Below are 6,278 nucleotides of genomic sequence, written 5' to 3'. Positions count from 1 at the left end.
AAAAAACAATCGGCTTCTCATTTTAGCAAAAGTCTAGTGTTTCATCTCTTAGGGTCCTCCCGGTTGTTACCGCCCATCGCAAGACGCCTTCCCATCCTACTATTAGTAACCTCGTTCACAGGCGTTCTTCATCTCACGACGGAACGCCTGTTACGGGATGCTCCGAATGAGCGTTATCACGGGGGAGCAAGAGGGCGTGACTATATTTCCGTGGGTTTAGCGGAGAGAGGCGATAGAGAGGGCGGGACTTCTGATAGATATCCAGTACCGAATAAGATACATGTTTCGGATATTGCTTTGTCATATTTTTGGTAAAAATTCTGTCATTATTCTCCCTATCGATTTTGTTGGTCTTATTGGCACGGCCCTATTTTTCTCGCTCCAGGGAATGTTAACGGGCTTACACAACCCGAAGGAAGTAAGAGATGCGGAAATGCGTTCCGATAGACCGGGATAACGCAAAAACTCAGGATCCTTGCTCCAACGATCCTACTGCAATCATGGGCGCGCGATGCGCGTACACGGAAGCTTGCAGCGATTGTAAGCGGAAAAAAAAGAGACAAGCTGTTGTATGAGGACGACGTGACAGGGGACCGAAGCATTTCCTTTGAGAAAAGTAATATTGGAATATATCGAGGGAAGAATAGCGCATTTAGACAGAAGACGGGTGGTTCTCATAGGATACGCGCCGTGGAGCCTAGGACGCGCGGCTTTGATGCATTAACAGGAATGTGTGTTTGAATGTGGTCCGCGTAACCCTTCCTTGTCATACACGCTATAGCGTGAGCTGTCGGGGCAGTGGATTCCAGCAACAGCAGAGGTAAGGCATTGCACGGCTGTGATAACGCCATGTGTACACAGTGAAGATAAGATAAAAAAAAAAAGAAGGCAAGGAATCTCTATGATGATGTACGTGTTAAACAGCACCAAGGTCCACTCGGGTGAGCTGTCATTTCTCCATGAGCGCTTAAAGCGTTCTCACCGATAGTCCATTGTAGGCTATTTCACATGATGGAACCCAGGGCATTTAAATATTGTAGCATACAGCCACAACAGCAAAATTGATGTGTTGGTCATATTGAAGGAAATGCTCGCCAACCTTGCTATGTGTGTGTATGTGGTCACAAATAACGACTAACCAAGCCAGCGCAACCAGAGCAGAAGAAAGCATCCCCCCAGTTGCCTTCTGAAAGTGACTATCCTTATTTTCTTGCGTCATACAACATTTCCAGCATCATGCCCTGATCTCAGGCGCTCTCATATAGCCGGGACGTTGTGAGATAGACAATATGCATTAAACCCAGCGTGCAGATGCCGTTGAACACAAACGGCAGCTTTACCGTGACGCATTCGACCAGGACAGCGGCGGCGGCACCGGACCGGGGCATTCCAAGTGGAGGGGGGGACGGGGGAGTCCGGGAGAGCGATCAACTAAACGCGTTTTCCTAATAATGTTAGATTCATGGTTCTGCAGAGGACCACATTCAGCTAGCACGCTTGTAGGCGTGATTGTCATTGTTGATGACACGTGTAAAGGAAGGGGACAAGACGAGGTCTACTTTGGCAGCTTGATCCCAATTCGATATGATTATAACCTCATCACTACATGTAAGCCCTTTCAATCAGGCGAAGGCACGAATAGTTAGTACACTAACAGCCATGGCAGCAGCTCTACCACAGAGGAGCTCTTGGGGCCACTGGGACGTGTTTAAACCTGCCTACTTGGACTTGGCCAGAGTGCCTTAAGCCTTTCAGTCCACTACCCAAATTGGGAGAGAGAGAGAGACTGCAAAACACAGGAAGCACCCTCCTTCGATGGTGAGCTGCTTTCTATGGAGCAACGGCACTCAAGCAGCGGCTACTAGTCACAAGTTGTCCCCATCAGCCGTGGGCGAGTCTCATGAAAAAAACACAGTCATGTTGTTCACATCTGCTTTTTTCTTTTCAAAACCGATACCACGGCTGGACTGTGGTCTTCTGGTGGCTGTTATCTTGGATTGAAGCTTGTATATGCATGAAGCGATCAGATAAAGAGGCATCATGGAGTCAGGCCTTTCAATCGGGGATCTCTGGGGTTTTGCCGCCCCTGGGCGGGCGGGCGGGCGGGCCGGCCGGCCTCACACACATTGTCTGGTCCTGTTCGGAACGAGACATCTCCTCCGGCTGCCATGTCAAGTTGGCTGGCATTAACATTTCATTTAGTCTATTATGTAAGCTGCTAAACCCCCCAAGAGCGGACAGGAAAACAGTGGTTTGAGAGCTTGAGTGGCCCAGCGAATGGATGCACTCGGAGCGCACTCGAAAAGCTCAGAAGTCAGAGCTGAACTGTCTAGTTTTGACAGCACTGCAGTAGACGTTGGTGTATTATTTTTTTCTTTACTGCAAACCTGATTTGCATTTATACTCTGGGTGAGAGCCATGGGATAGCTACTTGTAACTCTACACCGATACAACCACACACACCGGCAAATTCATATTGGAGATAATCACGCTGTTCTGTGTGGATTTCAGTGCAGAAAGTTAACGGATGAGTTTGTAGTCTGGGCAGCCACCCTGTGTTATCAGAGGTGTGTTTCTATTGGTTTTGTAGTACTACTCATCCACCGGTTAAGGAGTTTCGACAAACGCAGCTCTTTCTCTGGGAGCAGACCTGACTGAGCGAGCGTTGTCGCCGGGCTGTGATCCTGCGTGGTGACAGGATACAGTGGGTGCTCTTAGAATAATCCAATGTCGATGACATCATGCCTTCCACACAGACACTATCCTAGTCGCCCTATTGGTTGACGCCCTTGTCCTGGGTGACTTCTATGTGGGGTTCTGATTACACAGCAGCTGGCAGGACATCCATCCCTGGTGCCCGTGCAAGGGGCGTGGGCTGATGGGGCTCAAGGCCTCATGTAAGACAATACCAATGGCTGGCCAGGGTCTGTCCATACTCTGACAGCGATGCCTAAATTCAATTCCAACCAGGGGTAATTATAGACATGTCTGCAATTGTTGGGGGTTGGTTTGTGTGCATGTGTTTCGGTTTTCTTTTCACGTGTGTGTGTGTGTGTGTGTGTGTTTGTGTGTGTGTGTGTGTGTGTGTGTGTAGTGCAGGGGTAGTCTGAAATATTTCAGAGACTGTGTTGTTTCAGTTGTTTGGGCAGTCAGGGTAGTCAGAACATCTCGTCAATGTTGCTCTTCAGGATTCCATTGAGTGAGGGAATGTCAAAAATATGGTGCATTTTCTGTTTGTGAACATTCTCCCAAACATAGTTGTGTTGCGTTGTCTGTTGGCTTGGACTGCGGCCATGAAGTGTTTGACTTTCAGACACTTATTCAGCTGATCTGGGAAAGTATGTGGTCTGCAGACACTTAATTTCTCAATTCACACTTGGGGAATTGAGAAAGGATCAAATCTCACCGCTGACCTCTATGCCAGTTTTTGGTTTGGTTCACCCATCTGAGCTCCCCCCTCCTCAAGCTGAAGCTAATGACACTCATGTGATGAGATGACCCCCCAGGCTCACAGACCTCAGCCCAATCCCGGGATCTTAACATGCCGTGACCCCGCTGACCTCAGAGACATCACGTCTTTTGAGCATGCTCCACGTGTTTTAGGGCGGGACTGACTGGCCGATCAACTCGCCCTGGAAGGGACTCCCCCTTCGTAGAGTGCTCTGCCAGCAGGCCTATGCTGAGGTTAACCGATGATATCATTTAGCTCCTTCTGTTCTGCTCTAACCATTTCTTCTCTCGTCAAATAATTGAACGCTCAAAGCCAAAGCCAGGGCTGGACAAAAAAAAAAAGATCTGTGAACTAGAAACCCTGTCTTTCTTCTGCATGGCTGTACTCCTCCCTGGCATATTGGAATCAATGTTCTGCCTTTTGCTCTCTCCTTCCAGCGCTCTTCAAAGAACCGTGTCACTGGCACAGATCGTTATTAGCTTTACACTGACGCCCGTTGATTTCAATGGCCCGTTTCTCTGGTTCTGCTGGTGGTGGAGCCCCCTCCTCGTTGGAATAATTATCCTTCCTCACCTCTCTCCTTGGGCGGATTAATTGAAAATGTTCCGCCGTGCTTGTGTTGCCTCGTCATCTCGGCCGTGGGCGAACAAGGGCCTGCCTTTGGGGCTCTCGGGGGCGGATGAATGTTCTCTACGGTCGCGTCAGAGCTTCGATGGCCGTTGTGATCATGCGTTGGGATGGCATGAGATGTCTTCCCTTCCCTAGGTGGCTGTGCGGGTGTGGGTGGGTGTGTTTTGAGCGAGGAGCAGGGCCATACAGTGGCAATCCCTGTTCCTCATTCCCCATTCCCTGAGTTCCGGATGTTAAAAACACTGTGTGTGTGTGTGTGTGTGTGTGGGGGGGGGGGGGGGGCAGGATGGCAGGCAGGCAGGCAGGCAGGCAGGCAGGCAGGCAGGCAGGCAGGCAGGCATGTGTGCCGATGTGTGGTTTTGTTGTTTATGTCTGAGGGGAGGTGGGGTGGGGGGAATATGGGTGAAGAAAAGATCAACAGATGAGGTTTGTGCAGCCAATAAACTAATGCAGATCCCATCTTAATGCAGATTCCTGCTAGATGCAGATTCCTTCAAGACTTTATGCCAAACTTAAAAGCTCCTGGACTGGACCTATCAGATATGCAAAGAAACCACCAGGAGGAACATGGGGATATTGACTTACCCTGTAAGCGTTTTACCCATTCAGTGATGAAAGATACAGACCCCGTGGAAAACGTATAGAAAACAGGCTACGGTCCGTTGAGAAAGCTTAACAGAGTGAGAGCGACTGATAGCATGCTAACCCCACAAACTATCTGCCTTTGAAAGCCTTTGATGAAGCATTGCTGCAGTCCAGGTTTACATCTGCCTTCAGTCAGCAGCTGTGATCCTTGTTTTTAGCCTAGCATGTTTATTGTCTACATGCTGACAGCTGCATTGTTTCCTGCCTGGACGGACACAGGCCATGCCAGCACTGAAAGATCTAGCGCAGGCTAGCTAAAGCGCTACATGAAATGAACTGAAACATCCAGCTGAACCAGAATTTGACCCCCCCCCCCCCCCCCCTAAATACACATACACATACACACAGTGAGCCACCACACCTTTTAACGAACCCATAATTAAATCGTTTTTGCAAGATTACTGGGCTCTAGATTGACACAAATGGAGAATAGAAAATAGAGAAAAACGAAGAAGATAATAGCATTAAAAATAGAGATAATGGCGAGGCATTGGGACAGAGTCTTCTTGCCCCGACCCAACCACGGCTACTTAGTCAGTGCTTGTGTGGTATTTCTGCAGCGTGGGGCGGCATCGAGCCATGGCAGCGCGTGCCGGTTTGAAGCCGGGACAGAGTGTGCGTCTGTGTCGTGTCACCGTAGAGCTGCAGCTCTGTGGCTCGCTGTGGAACGTGAGTCGGAGGTGGACCGGGGGCGGCTAAATGATACGCACAGACAGACAGTCAGACAGACAGACAGACAGACAGACAGACAGACAGACAGACAGACAGACAGACAGACAGACAGACAGACAGACAGACAGACAGACAGACTGGCAATGCATCTATCAATTATTATCATGCACACACATGCATTATGTATGAAAAAGCATGGGTAAGCTAGACATACTGGACATGCATACAGTAGAAGTGTGTGTGTGTGTGTGGGGGGGGGGGGGGGGTGGGATGTGGGTGTAGGTGTGTGTGTTGGTAAAACATTGTGGGGCGGTGGCCATTACAAGAACAAAGCAAACTGGGGACAGTGGGTGTGGCCACAGGATGCAGACCAAATTAAGTTCATTCTCTCTCGCCCTTTCTCCTTTTCTCTCTCTCGCTCTCTTTCACCCTTTCTCCCCTTCTGCTTTCCAGCATTACAGACATCCCCAGCACTTTACTTACAATCTCCAGATTGTTTCTCTGTCACTCTCGTTAATGTCTGTCTCTCTCTGTGCCTCTCTGTCTCTGTCTGTCTAGGCTCCCTCTACTCTTCCGTCCTCTCGTTCTCCTCCTCCTCTCCTCCTCCCCTCTTCCGCTCCCTCTCTCTTGTCTCCTCCATCTCTTTATTACCTCTTCACTCTCTCTCTTTCGTCCCCCTCTCCCCTCTCCTCTATCTTTCTGCCACTCCCTTCTCTCACTCTCCTCTGCTCCACTAAAAGCTTTGTCACGGTGTGAACGTCTTTGTGAAAGTCACGTTGTGGCGAGGTCTCAGCAGGCATGTCCTAGTTGGGCCATGCGCTTCCAGAAGTGGGCCGCCGCGGCGCAGAGGCAGCAGGGCGGGAGGAAACAAGCGGCCTGC

The 6,278-nt window shown here is 49.7% G+C and overlaps 1 protein-coding gene across 1 annotated transcript in view; it reads left to right on the top strand.

Annotated features, from left to right (window-relative positions):
- Positions 1-260: 260 nt before the first annotated feature.
- Positions 261-6,278, top strand: part of LOC132464937 (unconventional myosin-IXAb-like) — a 91,729-nt gene continuing 85,711 nt past the window's right edge. Inside the window, 1 exon segment of the mRNA XM_060061571.1 lies at positions 261-820. The gene's annotated coding sequence lies outside the window, so the exon portion shown is untranslated.

This window comes from Gadus macrocephalus, chromosome 9, assembly GCF_031168955.1.
Source record: "Gadus macrocephalus chromosome 9, ASM3116895v1".
In the NCBI taxonomy this organism is placed as follows: domain Eukaryota; kingdom Metazoa; phylum Chordata; class Actinopteri; order Gadiformes; family Gadidae; genus Gadus; species Gadus macrocephalus.
Note: the sequence above shows the minus strand (reverse complement) of the source record. Positions and strands in the feature narration are given on the sequence as shown.